This window comes from Cricetulus griseus, chromosome 2 (genome assembly GCF_003668045.3).
Source record: "Cricetulus griseus strain 17A/GY chromosome 2, alternate assembly CriGri-PICRH-1.0, whole genome shotgun sequence".
Taxonomy (NCBI): Eukaryota; Metazoa; Chordata; class Mammalia; order Rodentia; family Cricetidae; genus Cricetulus; species Cricetulus griseus.
In genome coordinates this window covers 339,323,749-339,345,539 of record NC_048595.1, presented here as the reverse complement: position 1 = coordinate 339,345,539, position 21,791 = coordinate 339,323,749, and the positions used below count along the sequence as shown (strand labels likewise).

Here is a 21,791-nt window from a genome sequence, read left to right as displayed (position 1 = left end):
GGGAGAAGAGGAGGAGAGAGGAGTACATGAGGGAGCAGGAAGATTGAGTCAGGGGGAGAATAGAGGAGAGCAAGAAAAGAGATACCGTAATAGGTATCTATTATAGGTTTCATAAAGAGAAATCTGACACTAGGGAATTGTCCGTGTGTTTTAATCTACAAGGTTAACCCCAACTAACAATCTAAGAAATAGTGGAAAGGCTACCTTAAACACCCTTTTCTGATAATGATGTTGATGACTACCTTATATGCCACCCTAGAGCCTTCATCCAGTAACTGATGGAAGCAGTAGCAGACACCCACACTAAGCTGAACTCTGAAATGGAATCCAGTTGTAGAGAGGAGGAGTGATGAGCAAAGGAGTCAAGACCAGGCTGGAGAAACCAACAGAAAAAGCTGACCAGAACAAGGGGGAGCTCGTGGACCCAGACTGATAGCTGATCAGTATTTATCCACTACCAGACTTTGGGAGCCCACTCCACATAGAGGGATATTCTCTCAGTCTAGACACACAGGGGAGGGTCTAGGCCCTGCTCCAAATGATATGACAGACTTTGAAGAGTCCCCCCCCCATGGAAGGCCTCACCCTCCCTGGGGAGCAGAAAATGGGTTGGATAGGGGGCATGTGGGGGGAAGGGGAGGAGGGGAGGGAGAGGTATCTGGGATTGACATGTAAAACAAGCTTGTTTCTTTTCTTTTCTTTGCAGATTTTTTATTTGAATTAGAAACAAGATTGTTTTCCATGACAATCCCAGTTTCCTTCTCCCTCCTGTCCTCTCCTACCACCACCCCCAACTAAAACCCTCTCTATCACATATCCTTTCTGCTCCCCCTGGATGGTGAGACCTTCCATAAGGTGTCATCAGAGTCTATCGTATCCTTTGGGATAGGGCCTAGGCCCACCCCCCGTGTGTCTTGGCTCAGGGAGTATTCCTCTATGTGGAATGGGCTCCCAAAGTCCACACCTATGCTAGGGATAAGTACTGAACTACTACAGGAGGTCCCATAGATTTCCAAGGTTTCCTCACTGAAACCCATGTTCCTGGGGTCTGGATCAGTCCCATGCTGGTATCCCAGCTATCAGTCTGGGGAGCAAGAGTTCCCCGATGTTCAGGTCAGCTGTTTCTGTGGGTTTCACCAGCCTGGTCTGGACCCCTTTGAACAAGCTTGTTTCTAATTTAAATTTAAAAGGGGGAGATGAGTTTCTTCCTAAACCAATTGCTTACTGCTCAATAGCAGATGTGTTTCTTGGGCGTTTCCTGCCATTTGACCAGAGCACTGATACAAAATTGATGTTGTGTGACACTGTAAACTTTGAGCAAGAGTGTAACACTCCCCCCACACCAAGAACCTTTCTATGCAACATTAATCCTTACCATTCTAGCCATCTTCATAGATAACTTTTTAAAGGATATCAATGCTTTGATCTTTTATAAATGACATCATATTATTCTCATAAATATTTGTCTTCTTATTAGTTAAGCCAAGATTTACTTCCTATCTGCACAGTTAGTCTTTTTACTTCTGTAAAAATTGAGATCTACTCCTGACTGTCCATTTCTCCTTCTTTATGTACACTCTTTCAAGATGGTAGGTCATGCAAAGTATACACAGATCAATCCTTCAGTGTTCTACTTCATCCAAATTGTCCAAATATACTTTTGTCAAAACTATCCTCATTAATAACAAGTATTGTTGAAGATGACCAAGATAGTTATCTTTTTAAATAATTTTTGAGCTCCATTATGACTCTCTCTCTCTCTCTCTCTCTCTCTCTCTCTCTCTCTCTCTCACACACACACACACACACACACACACACACACACATGAGTGGTGGTGCAAAGAGGGAGAGAACAAGTGCTGGCAAGGTTGTGGAGAAAGAAGAATACTCATTCACTATTGGTGAGAATGCACATTGGTACAACCACTCTAGAAACCAATATGTAGAATATTCAAGAAAACAAAAATAAATCTACCATATTATTCAGGTAGACCATTTCTTGGCATATTCCCAAAGGGGTCAATATTCTACTACAGAGATACTTTCTCACTCATGCTTACCACCACCTTATTTCCAATAGCCATTAAATGGAAACAAACTAGATGACTTTCAACAGATGAATTAAAAATGAAAATGATTACATATGCACAATAGAACACTGTTCAGATGTAAAAAAAACTGAAATTTGCAAATAGATATATACACATAGAAAACACTATGTCCAGTGAGACAACCCAGACACAGAGAGACAAATGCCACCTGTTCTCTTCCATCTGTGTCTTAGTTCCAAATCTTCTGATATAACTACCAGTCCTAATTAAGAACTGTCTTTTTACAGCAAATGGAGAGTACCACAAAAATCAAAACTGGACACAATGCAGAGATCAATGGATCATGGAGATCCCAGCCCAACCAATACATCTATCTTCATCAAAGCTCCTGCAACTATGGCTCAAAAACATTACAGAAAAGGTGACAGAAAGATTGTAAGACCCAGAATACCAGGAAGGTTGATGTAAAACAGTCTCTCCTAGAAATATTTCCATAAACAATGTCTGAGCAATTGCAATATCAATAGAAATGTTAACACGGAAGGGGGAAATCTCATGGGACCCTACACCTAAACCTAGAACTATAGTAACTAATGACTGCTAGTAGAAGGAGAGTTAGCATAACTCAGGGATGAGACCTGAATTATTAGTTAACCATTATGAAGCAGTCAATCCTGAAATCACATATACACTAACAACAAAAACAAATAAAATTTAAAAATCAGAATTATTTCCATCGAAAAAAATGTGCTTGAAGGCACAACTGTTTCATTGTTGTAAGTCTGACTAAAAATTGTGTAAAAATAAACCATAAAATTTAAAAAGACTAGCATTGTTTTCAAGTATCATGCTTCCTTCTTTCCAAATGAGGTAATCTATTTAAAATTTTTAATAATCCTATTACCTAAAAATCCACAGGTCTTAAGTATGTTAAATAGTTTTGGATGTTGGCCGTGTAGGAGATTAACTCTGAGTCTCACTCATACTAGGTAGTCCATTATCACTGATCTAGGTCCCCAACCCTTAAAGGGAATTATAAACAATTAATCTTTAAGCTATTGATCCAATTTTATTGCCTGGATGCATATTCTAAGATTATACATTCAGCTGCAAGAGACTAAGTTTTTCTCCACAAAAAGTGGAATAGATGCTCTATTTCTACTCATGTGATGAAGCTGTGTTTGGTAAGACTTTGGCTCTCATCCTCTTGTGTGTTGTCTGTTTTTATGATCAAAAGAGAAATGGGATTCTTTGTCAAAGGTTTTTTGAGTCATCTGAGAAAGCCTCACCATAAATAGCACCATATATCTAGCAATTACGTATATTCACTTACTGGTTCACTTAACAGAACACAGTGTAAGTCCCAGAATAAGAAGATATGCAGGGTGAATACACAAATGAATTTTTGTCTCACCTATCTTGTTTTCTCATGGCAAAGATGGACATTGCACAAAAGTCCAAGTAAGTTATGGTCCTATAATAAACATGTGTGCTGGAAGACCATAAAGAAGGCTAGTGTCCCATGCCCTTTGAAATATGCATTCAGAAGTGTTTATATACAACCATATCCTACTGCTAAGAACAGTTTCTCAAGTGACAAAGTAACAGAAACTCATTAACAAGTCATAGCACATGAACAGCTATTTGCCATGGCGTTGTAATAACACAAAACTCCTTGAGTTCCCACGGTGTTACCTACCATCCAGTTAACCCTCTTCAAAGCCAGGCAACTGAGTGCCTAGAGCAGAAGTGTTAGTTCTGGCAAGACCAGTAAAGCAAAGACTCGTTGAAAAACTGTTTTCAGGCCCTGTGGAGGCTTCATGAACAATAGTAATACTATGTACTGAAACCCTGTACCCAATAAACCAACATTCAGAGACCAAGAATACAGCTGCTCTTATTTAAACATGGACTTTGACTGGAGAGATGGCTTAGTGGTTAAGAGCACTGGCTGCTCTTCCAGAAGACCAGGGTTCAATTCCAAACACCCACATGGCAGCTCATAACTGCCTGTAAACTCCAGTTTCAGAGGCTCTGATGTCTTTACACAGATGTACATGGAGGCAAAACATGAATGCACATGAAATCAAAATAAATAAAATATATTTAAAAAATTTTTTAAAAAATTAAACATGGACTTTGGCCAGAGCACAGGTCTAAGGAATACTGGTTGCTTAAAAGGGAATTGCAGATATAGACTTCAGGCACAAATTACAGAATAAAATTACTATGCATCATTTTTAATAACTGATTGCCATCAATCATTTCAGCTTCAATAACAGGGCCAGTCATATGTACACTGAGCACCACTATCCTGTATTCAGATTTATACTAGGTGCCATAGAGCAATCCAAAGGAACTAGAGTCATGATCTAGTTGACAAATTATATGTGGCCATACTATCTAAAGTTATTCTTATAAAGCTCAGAATACAACCATAAGTAATTATTGGATTAGTCTTTTTCTGACAATAATTGCCTCAAGATACTCTAAACCCTATGAGCTTACAGACAATCACTGCCTCGTCCACTACTTTATTTCCATAGCCAAGTGCCTACTAGTGAATATGTCTTAGATAGACAAGCCTAGGAATAAATTGACATATTACATTTTTTTTACAAATTGAGTCCAGCCTGAATTGAGCTTAGTATAAATAAGCACAAAGAATGGCGAGACAATTAATGGCTTAAGTGATGGGAAAAGAATAATTAGTGACTTTCATATAATCTCTATGAAAGAATACCAAACCAATTGTACCCAAATGTACAAGTTTAAACTACATGTTTGATTTACCAACTAAGCTGCAGCTCCTAAACCTACCTGCCTCTGACTGAGAGCTGCCATCCTCTGATTGTCTTCTCAATGCTGCTGTGATGTCCATAATGCCCCTACCAACTGGACAATAAAAGTTTAGGCCTAGCTCTTTATTTCCATACAATGTGGTAGAGCTGTAACTCATCACTAGAGGCTTTGGAAACAGCAAAAGCACAATTCACACAGGAGCCTATCCTGTTACAATAGGTAGCCCCACATGGGTAGTTTGAAGTCTACTAGTGGAAAAACAACCTTCCTTGTGATTTCTAGAATCTATAAGAACGAGTTCAACCAAGTCCTATCACCAAGCATGGGCTGTAAGTTGCCCAGTGCCTGCCTGTCTTCTCCTACAGTCATGATAAGCTAAATAACCTGAAGGTGTTAGACCCCCCCGAAAAACTCAGGTGTCTGGTGTCCCAGGCAATGACTGTGGTCACCCCAATCACCAGGCGGAGTCGAGAGCTTGATGCAAACTGCACAAGGCTTTATTGTAATTTAACAAGCTAACCCCATGTTAGCTCGGGTCTTTCACCCATCCGCCATGGCGGATGGCTTGCAAAAGACAACTCCTAGGGCCTCCCAAGAGATCTTGTAGGGCAGCATAAGGGGAGTGTCTAGGGGTACGCACAGGCTCACTATTGGTGTGCCTCCAGCCTTGGAGGGCTTGCCCTGTGTTGATTGGTCAACTGGTTGTTATGGCCCATAGGCCCTCCCAGGGTGGTTGCTATGCTCTGCGTCATTGCCGTGTGCTTGTCAGTAAAGTACACCCAGGGTCGTAAAGCATAGCGCCACCAGCTAACTTCTGATTGGTTCCTTGTCACGAAGCAAGCACCTAACCTCTAGTGACTAAGACAAGGTCATAGAGCACGTGTTACTGTCATGGCTGCCGAAATGGGGAGCTGGTCCCTTCAAAGGGGCAATGGGAATTCTCTGGACACATGCACTCCAGTTTGGTTTTCTAGTTTTCATGTGTCCCTCTTTCTGATAGTGTGATTGGAATCTAATCAGTTTTTCTGATATTTGTTTCATTTGCCTTTTCTCTACTAGAAACATTTACATATCATTTGCAGACACAGCCTTTATTTTCACTTTGAAAACAATTCATTCTATTACATTATTACTTTAATTTCATCATCATTTTTATTGTTTGTTGTGCATAATACATGTGTGTATGAGTGCACATGTGTGTGCCACAGCACACATATGAAGACCAGAATACAGGTCTGTGGAGTTGGTTTTCTGTTTCCACGTGGATTCCAACTACCAAACTCACATCATCAATCTTTCATGGTTTTTAACAACCAAACCATCCTGCCAGCCCTTGTTATATTTTGTTTTTATTTCTAGTAAGAATAAACTGCACATTCCTACTCACAAACATTTTATGTTATTCTTTGTGTTTTGCTCTGTTAAGTCATCAGGGCATCAATTATATTCATAGAAGGCAGATAGTTAGGGGTGTTTCAAATTATCATGTAATTTGGTTACACATAAATATTCAAAGAATAACAAGAAGGGGCCAAATTGAAAGCAATGAAATGTCCACATCCTTGGTTTCACTCAAAGAATGCAGCAACCAGGAAGCATCTCACTGTTCCTCTACGTTCACCACTGAACACAGACAAAGCCATGTATATGTATTAATTGAGTGCCAAGCCTTCTGACAGCTGCCACTGATCATCAAATTCTGTTTGCTAATTAATTCTTATCACAAATTTGGTAATTTTAGAATAATGAGCATTCGACAGAAATCAGTGTATTTTACAACATACATTCTTTTTACTATTGAACTTCAAATACTATTCCATTCCAATAGTCAGTAATATTCAAGTACAAATGAGACACGTGATGCCTCTTATGAACCCTTATCATATAAAGCTTACTTTTATGTTCATTAATATAATTATGTAACTATAAAATATTATGTTATATTAAAATACACCCGGCATGTCTCAGCCCCAAGCCATGGTAGCCATGAGGTTCGGCCTGAGTGGGATAGCGTGGACTTGGAAACTCCTAGCAACCCAATGGCGATAAACACCAAATACAGACATCTTGTAATCTTTAGAGGGCTCTCAGTTCCATGCTGCAAAACTGGAGTCTTTTCTTTATTTGGCATCTTCATGGCTGTTTCCTAACCATGCTTCCCTGATCCTGAAACCATTTCTCTCCTCCAGTCGACCCCTCTCTAGGTTGCTCCTAACTCTCCCTGTGTCCTCACTTGTCCTGCACACCTGCCTCCACCCTGGTACAGGCCTATTCAAATGCTTAGTTTTGTAGAGATGCAAACTAGGGGACATTCCCCACTGAGGCCATGCTATTCAATAGCAAATCAGCTAGTATCTGCTATTCAAGGCAAACCTGAGCTCCCAGTTACTGGAACCTGAGGTTTGGACCCCAAGATTGTCTAATGGAATTTTCCTGGTTCCCGACAATGGTGGAAGGAATATAAAACTGGATCAAGATGAGTTTATTGATATGGGCCCCCAGAGGCAAGATTCTAGGTTTAATATGGAAGCCTGCACAGTTTAAAAAAAAAAAAAAAGTCAAAAGTTTTAATGATTGACTGAAGCATTTGTGAAAAGATGGCCCACTGAAAAAGTTTGAAATGCCTGATATCCCTTGGCTTAGCGTTGATGAAGGAATTCTAAGGCTCAGGTAAATTGCAATGCTCGAGTGGGTACACTGTGTAAAACCTAATCTTCCAAAATGAGAAGGCCCAGAAGACATGCCCTTCACTAATTCTATAGGACAAAAACTGGTGAGAGGGGCACCAGTGCATTTGAAGACTTTTGTTGCTGTCACCCTTTTCCTTGTGCTATACTTTAGAGTGTGTGATACTGCTGGCTCAGTTGAATGAATTAAATGTAATGGGTTTAACTGGGCCCCAAAGTAGCAAGAGTCAGGTAGCATCACTAAGTAGACAAAGACAAGGTGATCACGTTATCACAATAGGCAACACAGGCAAAGGAATGTCCATAATGGCCTGACCCATAATGGGCAGCACAGGCAAAGTGAATTCTATGGTGCCATGACTCATATGAACCTTTGGTACTGGCTAATCAGTCATGGCATTTCCAAGCATAAAATAGATAAGACTCCTACTCCACTTTTTGTTTGATCTGTATAAGTGTTAGACCCCTGGAAAACTCAGGTATCTGGGGTCCCAGGCCACGACTGCAGTCACCCCAATCACCAGGCAAATTCCAGAGCTTGCTGCAAACTGCATGAGGCTTTATTGTAATTTAACGATCTAACCCCATGTTAGCTCGGGTCTTATGTCCACCCACCATGGCGGTTGGCTACAAAAGACAGTTTGAACTGGCTGCCGAGAGATCTTGTAGGGCAGCATAGGGGAGTGTCTAGGGGTACGCACAGGCTCACTATTGGTGTGCCTCCAGGCTTGGAGAGCTTGCCCTGTGTTGATTGGTCAACTGGTTGTTATGGCTCATAGGCCCTCCCAGGGTGGTTGCTATGCTCTGTGCGTCATTGCTGTGTGCTTGTCTGTAAAGTACACCCAGGGTCGTAAAGCATAGTGCCACCAGCTAACTTCTGATTGGTTCCTTGTCACGAGGTAGGCACCTAACCTCTACTGACTAAGACAAGGTCATAGCGAGCACTGTTACTGTCATGGCTGCCGAAATGGGGGTCCCTTCATAAGCAGAAAAACATTCTCAAACAAGGTAAAGAAAAGCTCTACTGGATCATGGCAAAAGTGACTTGGCCCCAGGAACCAATTTCCAGATTTGAGCCAATTTGCAGACCCAGAAGACCACAGCTGAAGGGAAAGCCAGGTCTGCCTCAGGAATATTAATCAGTGTTGTGATTACAATATCTGACAGAAACAACTGAAAGGAAGAAAGGTTAATCTGCCTTACTGTTTAGAGGTTTTCAGTCCATGCTGGAAGAAAAGGCATAGAGAGCCAAGTGGCTCATGTCAACAAGAGCAAGCAGAAAGGGCTGTTCACATCATGGCAGACCAAGAATCAGAGATCCAGGACAGGAATAACTTTTAAATCCCTCCCTCTAGCAAGGCTCCACCTCCTAAAACAGTACCGCCGTCCTAGGGCCAAGTATTCAAAACATGAATGTACAAAGAACATTCCAGATTCAAACCAAAACAGTAGTGAAATCCTCTCCAAAATCATTAAGCTTTTGTATTTGTCCATAGTTAATTATATTAAATTTTTAAGATAAGTTATATTTTTAATTTTTAAAAGTTCAAGTTCAGCAATGAATTCAGAGGTGATATAGCTCTGTCTGAGTGAACCCAAACAACTAGGGAATTTGTAAAAGTCCTTCAGAGTCCCTTTTAAATCATCACTTAGAGACCCATGGATGTGGACAAGTTCTCTGACAGCAAGACTTGACAGGCTAGTTGATAAAGGTCAACAACAAGGTTCTTACAACTCATCAAGCGTATTTTCCAAGACATCTACTTCTGAGTAGATCAGACTCCATCTCCCTGTGTGTACAATGTTGTTTCCTTAGCAAGTTTGATTTAGCTCAGCCAAAGGTCCTACATTTTTGCTTCCCTCAAATCTCTTAAAATGAAGATGGCATTGTCTAATACATTACTAAGTCAATGGTGTCTTCCTTATGCTCATGATAATTTAACATTTCCAAAAATCATCTATGTTTTCCCTCATGCTATAAGTGACTTCCCATCTTTAGAACCCCTTGACTGCAGACAACCTGGTATATTCCGTCACATATAGCCACCTTCTGCCTTTATAGAGAGCACAGAATTTGACTGTTTCAAAAGAGCCTCCTGTGTCTCCTTCCTTCTAACTCTATGGAAACCTAAGCCTAAAGATAATATGAACATCCAAGCTATTTTCTCATTATCAGGATGATAATAGGAGCACAAGAAATCACCCACTAAACCATCTTTCCATCTTTAGCTATTTTTTAAAAGAAACCATTTCCTGTTCATTTCCTTGTTACTATGTGATTATAATAATGTCTGCCAATACAAGAGGCTGTTTGATCTCCAGCTTTTCATGCAGGAGAATTGTATTTTGCTGAGTAAAATGCAGCAAGCTTCAGTATCTATGATAAAGATGCAATATTGATTTTTTTAAATAATGGTTGTTTGGGGGGCATATATTGCTGTGGAATACTTTGTCTCTTAGAATGCAGCAATTCACAAATGGAATCAAGATAGTGTTTTATGGATTGAAATGCTTCTGAATAGTACATTATTTATAACACAAAAATAAATCTCCAGTATGTGAATAAATCATTGATTATACAATGCCCCCCATTAATTTGAACTTGAGTATTTCAGTTTTCAACAACATAGCGTGATATCCAAATACATGATAGCCTAGTAATGTCAACTCAAATTTAAAAGTAAAAAGAATTCTTTGTTTCTGATAAACAGTTGTAAACGAAATGAAAATACCATACATTTTTAAAAGAATTCATCTAATGCCAATGGTTTTAATATTGGCTTTTCCATGAACTCAGAAAAATCTAATGGGAAAAATACTCATTTCATGAGCTACCACACATGACTTGAAAAGATAAGTTTTAGACTGATCCAACCAAAATTTAGGAGGTTGAAAGTATCTTTACCTCCAAAACTACTTACCAGTCCCATATTGTGCTTCTTAGACAGTGTGCATGGTCTATTTATAGAATGTGGTTGCAGCCAAGCTATCATCTTCATCAGCATCATTGCCCGGGTGAGCACAGTATGACTGAATCCTGGGATTTTTCAAGGGGTTGAGTCTAACATGGGACCAAACCAAGCCCTCTATATGTGGGAGACAGTTGTGAAGCTTGGGCTATCTGAGGGGCAATAGAACCAGGATCTATCCCTGGTGCCTGAGCTAGCTTGTTGGAGCCCATTCCCTATGATATGGCACCATGCTCAGCCTTAACGAAGGTTGGGAGGGTCTTGGTCCTGCCCCAACTTAATGTGCCATACTTTGTTGACTCACCATGGGAGCACTGTTGGGAAGAGTGGATGCAAGTTGGGCTGAGGGAAAGCCGAGGGGCGGAGAGGTAGAAGGGGTGAGAGGGAGAACTTTGGTTGGAATGTAAAATTAAATTTTTAAAAATTAGCACATGATTTCAAAAGTAGAATGAGCATCTGGCACTGGGTCCTGCTTCTTAGCTTCTGAAGCACTGCTGTCAACATCAACACTAACATAAAGTTGCAATGTTGGGCATATTTGTTTATTAAGACAACAAAAAATGGCACTAATGGTGGAAAATATTTTTTAAAGTAGAGCTTTGGAGCTCGAGTTGGAGTTAAAATCATATAAAGTCCTAAAATTGTACTAGTCACCTTAGGTGATGTGATGGCTAATCCTGATTATCACCTTGAGTAGATCTGGAATCAATTTGTGAAGCGTTTCTTGGTTACATCATTTGAGGTCAGAAGACCCACCCTGAATTTGGACCACAGCCTCTGGTGACACCCTACATAAAAGGACATGGAAAAAGGAAGTGTTTGTTTTTGTATGCTTGTTCTCACTCTCACTGGCAAGTTCATGTAGTCTGCTGCTGAGGCACCCCTTCACTGGTGTTAAAATGTACTTCTTCCAGATGCCAGTGTAGCCTGAGACTGGCAAAGACACCCTGCCTCATGGACTAAACAACTACTGGATTCTTGGTTTTTCTGTTGGGAGACAGCCAGTGTCAAATTATCTGGACCACAGCATGTAAGCCCCTCTGATACATCACACACACACACACACACACACACACACACACACTCATTCATTCTATCAGTTCCTCCAGATAAGTCTGTCTAATACAGGTAGATCAAAATACTTATTCTCCTAACCATGCTTTTGTAGTATGGACACCATTAGGATTGTGAAGCAGAATCAAATACCAAAGGTAACCAATACAAAGATAATTCTATTCTAGATGTCAGTAATTCTCAGACCTCATGGTAACATGTTCTATCAAAGGATCTTAGAAAAAGTACTTCTGTCATCATGGAGACAGAATGTGAATAGTTAAGCAAGCTAAACACCAGAACTTTTGTGAAGTTCTCAGTATGAGTGCAGTGTACAGTCTGAAAATGCTCTGCTAATTCAAGGCTATCTACATGCTGTGAATTAAGACAGTGAAAAGGCCACCTGTTTGGGACACAAAGTAGCCAATAATTCCAGAGACTCTATTCACAGTTAGCTTAGAGAAGGCAAAACAAACGTGTTTTTTTTGTCCACCAGCCTATCAACAGATGATCTGTCTCAGCCTGTTTACAGCTACTTCACAGTCCAAGAAGGGGCTTGAAAAACAATGATAAGTGGATATAACTTCCTGATAAAGACTTGGGATTGCATTGATATTTCCTGCAGGAAATATCAAAGCTAATTTCAGCATAAGAATCCACTTAGAAGCCACTGGGAAAAAAGCAGGGTTTAAGGACTTGCACTTTCACTTTGCAAAAAGTCCTTGCTGTTCAAACTAATTCAATATCTGAAATTCTGAGAAATGTAGGGAACAAGATGAAGAGATAGGTCAGGCTGAAATTTTATCACAAAAACACAACTCATTTGAAGGTTGGGAATCAAGAAATACCACTTAGATAAGAGGTCAATGATGGAGAAGAGTCTAGAATTAAATAGTATTACAAGGGAGAGATAAGAAGCAGTAGCAAAAGAGGAAAAAGGAAATAGGACAGTGTGGTGACTTGGAGCCAATATGGGTAAATGGTTCTGGAAGTGGGGAGTGAGTGTTCACCTATTCAAACACAGATGAGAAATGAAGGAGGATGAAGACAGATGAGTGTCCACTGTGTGTGACTAAAAGGGTATCACAACTGGTGACATCATTTTTGTGTCTATTTTATATCATTTGTGTTCTATATCTCATTTGTATTCTGTCAGTAGATTAAAGATATTCTGTTGAATTTAATGGTAAAATAAACCTCAAGTCCTCAATTGAATGCATTTTTATTTTTGATTTTTTGATTTTTTGAGACAGGGTTTCTCTGTGTAGCTTTGGAGCCTATCCTGGCTGGCCTCGAACTCACAGAGATCCCACTTGAATGCATTTTATAATTTGTAGTTGTAATGTTCCTTTTAACAAAAACTAAAGCTTAGTTTGGAGGAATTGGACACTGAAGTACAAATCATAAAATAATGAACTAGAAAAAGGAAAAATACATTTAACCTTAAATTTTAACTTGGAGTTTTGAAAAACAAATGAGCAGTATAGTTACAGTCATATCTTGACTTAAACGCTTAATAATAAGATGTGCTTTTGATGTTTCCATTTCTTTGCATCATGTCTATAAACCACAAGATGTGTTTTGAGGAAACTATAATTGGAGATGCTGTGTGACAATTGATAATTGTTCTAAATACTGTATATATAGCAGTTATATTACATTGTGGATAGGAAAGTGTTAAAAAGAAAAAAATCAGTGACTGACAGGGGCCCAAGAGAGGGGAGAGGACCGAGCAGGTGATGCACATGGCATTGTTTAGACAGCAACACTTATATAGATGAGACTATTGTGGCAGAAATATAACATGTCCATTTGTCAAAATCCATAAAATTTATGCTAAATGTATACATATGTGAAACTTTAAAACTAATCATTTAGGAGTTCCAGGGAGCCCAAGAGGAAACACAGACTAGGACAAGAAAATGTGAACATATTATAAACATGTAAAACAACCTCACTGGTAGAGTGTGCAGGTCAAAGCCTAACCTGAACATTTAAAAAATGAGTGTAGAATGCAAGACAAAGAACAAAGACCTGCTCATGAGTACTACACTTTAACTGATTAAGTTGTCCTTTCTCATCAGGATACAGGGCTAAGGGTTCACAATTCTGATGCTAGCACACATCCACACAGTCCTGGAATCAAACAATAAGTGGATCATGATTGGTAGGAATGAGTTTTCTGTAGTGGTAAGCATAAGAGTTCACAAGAAAGCAAGACAGGGAGTCTTTTATGATTCATCTGATAATTGATTAAAATATGGATATCAGTATCCTTATGATCAGATTACTATAGATGAATGTGGGCATACATATATTCATATATGCATATAGTTTTGTACATGTAAGAATATATAGGGAATGGTATGACTACAAGCATTTCATTTCTCTCTCATCTGAGATCTGAAAAGATCAAACCCTAGTAATAATGAATTCATCTAGCACCAAAATTATAATTCCCTCTGCTGTAGATAGTCCTTTAGCTGAGATGTGTACACCAGAACTGTTTGGGATTTTAGAACAGTTTCTACATTTGGGGTATATTTGTATTGAATTAACCAACAGCACACTCCTACTTCAAAACTCCTATATGCCAAAAATCAGATTTCAGAAAACTCTGTATCCCAAATTTTCAGGTTAGAATGCTCAACTTGTGTCAGTATTTAGTGAAATAAAGCATAGTTGTCTACGGACATGGTTAATTCTAGGATGCAGGAAAATATAGAAGACACAACTTTAGCATATTGCTCTGTCAAAAATAAGAAAAGTGCTCAGAAAAGGAAAAGAAGAAACTCTCTATTGATAAATATAAAGTAAAGGGAAACAGAATCCAATTGAGAGTACTTTCTGTACTAACTCCTCAAATCCATAATACTAAAATTACTCTAAAGCTTTATTATGTGTTTTATAGTAGATTGTGGGGTAAGATCAATGTGTATGTCATTTGAACAATGATGTAATAAGCCATTTCAAAACAGAAAATGCTTAAATTTTTATCTTTTTATTTTTTTTAGAAACAATCGTTTTACATATCAATTCCCCCATTCCCTCTCCTTCCCATCCTCCCATGCCCCCTACCAACCCTCTCAATTCACCCCCCACCCACTCCCCAAGGTCGGTGAGGCCTTCCATGGGAATCATCAAAGTCTGACACATCATTTGGGGGAGGGCCTAGGCCCTCCTACATATATCTGGACTGAAATAGTATCCCTCCATACGAAATGAGCTCCCAAAATCCATTTGTGCCCTATGGATAGACAATGATTTCTCTGTTAGAGGTTCCATAGACTGCCCAGGCCTCCTAACTGGCACCCACCTTCAGATGGTTTGGTTTAGTCCAATGCTGGTTCCTCAGCTTTATGGCTAGGGTCCATGTGCTCTCACTAGGTCAGGTCAGCTGGTTTTGTAGGTTTCTCCAGAAAAAAAATGCTTATTTGTAATGCAGTTGGAAATGGTAATTATGCCACCCACATACTCTTCTGGGTGCTCACACATCTGTGAAGAGTGAAAAAAGGTATTTGTTCAAAAGGAAGACAATAACATTAACAGCGTCTTTTCAAAAGAATGCACCTGACCTCACAAAACATACCATGTGACTGAACATGTCATATCTGTGAGGCAACTACAATGAGTTTCTCCACAGGGGAAGAGTACTTCTCTCCTTAATAAGAGGCACTTCTGATGGAGTGTCTTCCTTACCTGGCTTCTTCTGTAGCCATGCGATTTTCATAGCAGTGAGTTCCACTTCTTGAATACACTTGATTGTAGCTTCCCAAAGCCCAAAACAGAAATTAGCAACTGTCATCAAGCTGAAAGTGTGTACATCATACACAGACCTATTGTTACATGAAAGTAAAAGGTAATTAAATGTACTGCTGGGGTTCTGTGACTGAAATTAATGTGTCTGCTTCTAAAAGGTTCAATGTCAATGTTCCAAAAGCCCAGCCACGTCTTGACAACTGACAAAGTTTCAGCTTTAGGATCTTTCTCCCTGGGGAAAGCCATATGATTTTTCTTCTCCATTAGCCCATTGTAGCTAAGAAGCTAAGTGCCTGAAGCCACCCTGGTACCCAGCTCTGGTTTTGAGGGTAAAACTGCATCCTGTTCACATGCAGACTGAACCTTGTCTCCAATGGGACTCACCAAAGGCTCCCCTGCCTGTCTCTTCCTCCTAGGTTTGCAAGGAGGAGACAAGAACTTCACTGTCATTTTCTTATAATGTTGCCTACATGCAAGTCCTGACAAGTCATTGTACCTTCCTGGTGTTTGAGTTGTCTTTTGATACCCAATTCTTGTAAACTTGTTTTACAGTCTTGAAGCTCAAAACACTAGACAACAAGAATATGATCAAAGTACATTCTGAGTATGAAAATGTCACAATGTGACTATTTTATACAATTAAAATATACTAATAAATTACTTAAGACAAGTGGGTTCATGGCATGTTTCAGACATGCATAGAGTAAGAAATATATTTTACAATGTGTGTCCACTCTCAAAATCTTTTAGAACTAATAGACCAAATTACCCTGTCAGGCACAAGACTAAACTTTACATATCATTTTATATCATCCTAAACTTTCTTATGATTAGTAAATAAACACCTATTGTAAGCTACTGTTTGTTGAACTCACTTTAAGTCATGCATTTCCCTGTGGATTGAACATATGCTATGCCATTTGTTGTATTATTGACTGACTATATGCTACATCATTTGTTCTACTCAATAGCTTAATGTAACTCCGAGTTTAAAAGTAAGCAAATTAAACCTTAAAAGATGAGATAATAGAGTTGAATACTGCACCACAATTAAAATCTTCATGGAGAGCTGCAGTCGGAGCTGTTAAAGTCAACACCATACAGTCTGGTCACAGGATTCTGAAAGATGAAAGATGTGGTAGCCCAGGATGTATGCTATAAGCCTTTCACTTACTTCTAAGTAAATACTCTATTTCTTTGTATTATACAGAATAATGGCCACATCAGTGTTTTAGTACCTGTAACGTCCCTACATCAGAAGTCTCATCCCACATGAGAGAGTTCTTGCAGTTGTCTTGAAATATAATTTGTACTCATCACTACCAGGCATCATATAGTCATGATGTACCAGGCCTTACATTTACTGCCTTCATAAAACATAGCACAAAACTGTAAATATGTTGATTTCTTTTGATAGTATCAGTTTTCTTAAATTTTTAAGTATTTAGTTTTATGCCTTACAATATTATTTTGCAAAGAGTAAATTTCATAAGACCGACAAAAAGTTTATGGCACAAAAAAAATGTTAAAACTCTCACCTAGGGACTGAAACATTTCCTAGCAGTTAAGAACCCTAGCTGCTCTTCCAAAAGACCCAGGATCAATTCCTGGAGCCATAAGGTGGCTCACAACCAACTATAACCTAAGTTCCAGAGGATCTGATACCCTTTTCTGGTCTCCACAGGGACAAACATGGTACACAGACATACATTAATGCAAAACACCCATACACACAAAATCAAATTTAATTTAAAATAAAAAAAAACTACCAAAAATCTCTAACTCTAGGTATGGTGGCACATGCCAGTAGCCCAAACTACTCAAGAAGCTGAGGTTAGAAGATCACTTCAGCCCAGAATTTCAAGACCTGGAAACACAGCAATATCCCATAACAAAACAACAACAATAATAATAATAGTAATACAAACTCAAGAAATACTACATAAAGTGATATTTTAATAAGCAATAACATCAAAATGACTTTTTATTGCTTGAATTGAACTAAAATGTCAATTCTGTTCACCACCAATCTCCAAGCTGGCCATCTTCAATTTTTTAAAAAATATGGGATACACTCCATAAACTGATCCCTTTTAGTTACCTTTGTAAATCATCCCTTCACATTGAACTCTATTCAGAGAGTCCATTAGTCTCTGCTATTACACCTGTTCTCAGCTGCTCTATCTTGTGCCCAGCATGTCCAAGATTCCAAGATGGGAATTTTTAGGCACCAAGAAAAAATTATAGGGTCATCCGACTTCCTCTTTTTTATACTAATTCCCATAATTCTTCTAAGAAAGAAAAACATGCAGCTTTTATAATTTATTTGTGGAAGATAATTAATGTTCAAGTATCCCCTAAAAGATATGTAATTATTTACATCCACACAGAGATATAAATATGAAACAACAGCCTTCTCCTACCCCTTGAAGAAAAGTTTTAAAAAGAAAACTGTGCAATTAGAAGCATTGAAGAGGATAGGAAATGTGTCTGAAGAGAAACCAAAGTCTCTCTTACAGGTTTTAACTTTAGGCTTTAAATATCAATGATCCCCTTAATACTAGCATCAGAAGTTCCACTACCTTGGTTTCATTTTTGTCACACAGGAATGAAATTACCAGGACATCCTGACAACCTCCCGGTTCTCAAATGCTTTGTATTCACTCAGGCACATGCCATCATATGCCACAATCGGTAACGGCAAAGCCCATTTCTTCTTTATGATGAATGTCACCACGGTCAACTCTATTCCTCCCCCATAATGCAGCTCTCCAGTCTCTGGGCTTCCCATAACACAGGAAGAGTGCAATTACATGTGTTTGCTGGATGACTCATTTTCTGATGGTAATGATCACTACTTAAGGTAATTAAGATGCTTTTGATGTCTTATTTCACTCACAATTAGTGTTGGGCTATATACTTTTAAAATAAACTCTCAGAAAGTGGTGTGAGAAGGAGGGATGGTTTCACTATCCTCTGTGTCTATCTGGTTTCGGGGAATTGCTCATCACCTGTTTCTCGTCTCTTAATGAGCATCTAAAATGATGGGTGCCTAGAGATACTGAGCTTATCTGAGTTACATTTGGACACAAGAGATCTGAATCCTTGTCTTGTAAAAACCTGAGATATGACAAAATCCAACGTTCTGGAATGTTCTCTCTCCTTTTGATGGGTTAAATCTCCACTAAATCCAGGCTCAATCCAGGTGCACGCCTTTAATCCGAGCAACTGGGAGACCCAAGTGCAGAGGTAAGATGATCTCGCTGTGTTTAAGGCCAGCCTTGTCTACAGTAGGTGTTCCAGGACAGCCAGATCTACATAGACAGACCCTGTCTCGAGAAACCAAAATAACAATAATAAATAAAAATAAAATCCAGACTCAATTTCCAAACTTCAGAAAATGTTCCAGATGAAGTTACCAGATACCTCTATTACAGAGGTCAAGACAGGAAAGAAAAAAGAAATGGTTAAAACTAGATGTGGTACAAGACTATATTTTATACTAGAAATGCATGCTGTGATGGAAATCCTTCAATTGGAAAGCAGGGAGCACAAGATGGCACAGGGAAGGAGTGTGGATGTCCTGGGTTCTCTGAATGAATGCTTCTGTCTTAGGGCTTCTACTGCTGTGATGAAACACCGTGACCAAAAATCAAATTGGCTAGCAAAGGGTTTATCTGGCTAAAACTTCCAGATCAGAGTCCATCACTGAAGGAATCCAGAACAGGAACTCAAACAGGGCAGTAACCTGGTGGCAGGGGCTGATGCAGAGGCCATGGAGGTGTGCTGCTTACTGGCTTGTTTCTCCTGGCTTGCTCAGCCTGCTTTCTTATAGAACCCAGGACTGCCAGCCCATTGATGACTAATTGAGAAAATGTCTTACAGATGGATATCATGGAGGCATTTCCTCAGCTGAGGCTCCTTCCTCTCTGATGACTCTATCTTGTATCAAGTTGACACACAAAGCCAGCCAGTACAGCCTCTGACATTGGAATCAATGACTGTCTTTGTCAAAGGAAAGCTCGAGAGACCTCAATCCTACACAAAGAACTACAGGCAACCAAGGAAAACTAAAAGCAGGAGAAATAGTCTTTCCCAGTAAAGAGCGCACTAATTGACTATCAAATACCAAGTGGTCAATCCTGAAGCATTCTTACAAGTAACATTACAAGACTGGACATGTTGTATTTATGTATTTAATAATATACACACATATACACATATATTTATGGAGCAACTATTAATAAAAGAAGAGACCATGTATTTGAAAGAGAGAAAGGGAGTTCTGTGGGATGGTTTGGAAGGAGGAAAAGGAAGGGGGAATTTGTGTAATTATATTATAACCTCAAAAAATAATAGAAATAATTTTTGAAAATTCAAGTTAAAATTCAGTGCTCTGATCTCTCTTGTTTTATGATGATAGAGGATGGGGTGAGGGAGGGAACAGTCAGGAAGAATGCCCACATCATCTAGGTGTTGATCCTACTCCTAAAAATAGAATTTATTTATTGAGATCTATCTGGGAGATTCTTTATTCTACTTGCTTCCATAGCAGGCATTTTTTGAGACAGAGTTTCTCTTTGTAGCTATGGAACTCATTTTGGAAACCAGGCTGGCCTGGAACTCAGTAATTCACCTGACTCTGCCTCTCAAGTGATGAGATTAAAGGTGTGTGCTACAACGTTGATTGGTGTGGCTTTCTGTGGACAGATACTTAGAAAATAGTTAGGGATTATGCTAGGTTAGTAAAGTAGCAGATGCAGGTTCCCCTCCAAGATCCACAACTTCACTAGTCCTGGCTAGTTGGCTAGGGTTCCGACAGGCATGGTCTCCCTCTTGTTTAGTGGCCTTAAATCCAATTAGAGATCTGTGGGTTACCATCAAAGTACACATGCTGCTACTACACTCTTGGAGTTATTGTGACATGGTGGCAAATGTGGTACTTAGGTGTCATAGCTGGGAAGGACTATTGGTTGCTTCCCTCCTTTGGGAACTTTTATGGTACCATGAAAGCTAGTCCTCAAGCATGAGACATTCAAGTCAGTTCCAGCTCGGGGAATCTATGGGCCTTGCTTCTGAAATGCACAGTGGCTTCAGTAACAGAGACTTACCTCTGGAGAGGTAATAGCAATAGCAATAGACTGTGTTTCAGGAGTCTCTTGGACAGCCCTGACCAAACTCAAAAGAGTATCTTACATTAGGGTTTTTGTTAGGTGGCCTTTTATTATTCATGCAACACATTTATTTATTGGATGTACATGTGTGTGAGTGTGTGTATGTGTGTTTGTGTATATGTTTGTGTGTGTATCAGTCTGTTTGCCTGCATGTGCAGCTGTGTATATAGGCAGTGCAGCATGTCAGCCAATAGGCTTAATGTGGCTAGCGGATATCTTCCAGTCAGTTCTATAATTCCATTTTGTAGAATTTGGGCACTAGGCTCAGGCCATCAGGTTTGGTTGTAATACCCTTACTCATGTCACTGGTTCTCAAGTGTCATTTCAGTTAAGAGATAAAAAACAGTAGCAACCACCTTTCCTAAAACAAACATGATTTATAATAATTAAATAATAACTAGCAATATTTACTATATTTTATCAATTATAATATATAGGTTGTATTTTTGCTAGATGAAAAATCCTATAATATATGAGATTAGCCATAATATTTAGTATGCATTTTGTTTGTCAACGTGAAAACATACATGAAAGAAGTAAAACTTTTCATCTCAACATTTTTTTGTATTTATAAGAAAATGAATTTATATTATGTCAAGTAATTTAGACAAAGTCAACTAAGGAAAAAGTAAAAACATAATTATTGCTTCACAGATGCCTACAGTTTACAAAGTGCTAAGAATGTGTGAGAGACACACTAAAAATCACCCTCTCTTCTGTTAAATGTTTTTGCTAGTCTACTAAAATAAATAAAAATCTGCCAAGAATCATTGAATTAAAAAATGAGAATCATTGAATTGACATGAAATTCTAAAAGTGACAGTATTGCACTTAAATATTGCACTGTACTACTGAGAATTTCAATTGTTTTATAAACAGTAGATTGATAAATATAGCTGATATTTATGGGTAAGAGTTTTGTTTCTGGCCGGGGGTTGGTGGCGCATGCCTTTAATCCCAGCACTCGGGAGGCAGAGGCAGGCAGATCTTTGTGAGTTCAAGGCAAGCCTGGTCTCCAGAGTGAGTGTCAGGATAGCCTCCAAAGCTACACAGAGAAACCCTGTCTCAAAAAACAACAAAAAAAGAGTTTTGTTTCTGTTAAATATCTAATACAAAAAATATGTTTTGATAATAGAAACCACAGGTATTTTCTAAATAAAAATAATTCTGGTGTATTTATTATAATAACCTACAAAATTACCCTGTATAAATGCATATTTTTTTTAAAAATCAGCTTTTCTCCCAGAGAAGTTTATATAGTCCTATTTTTTACACAATCAACACAGGCATAACTGG

The 21,791-nt window shown here is 38.9% G+C and overlaps 1 pseudogene; it reads right to left on the bottom strand.

Annotated features, from left to right (window-relative positions):
• Positions 1-18,112, bottom strand: part of LOC100771811 — a 162,258-nt pseudogene extending 144,146 nt beyond the window's left edge.
• Between the last annotated feature and the right edge of the window lie 3,679 nt (positions 18,113-21,791).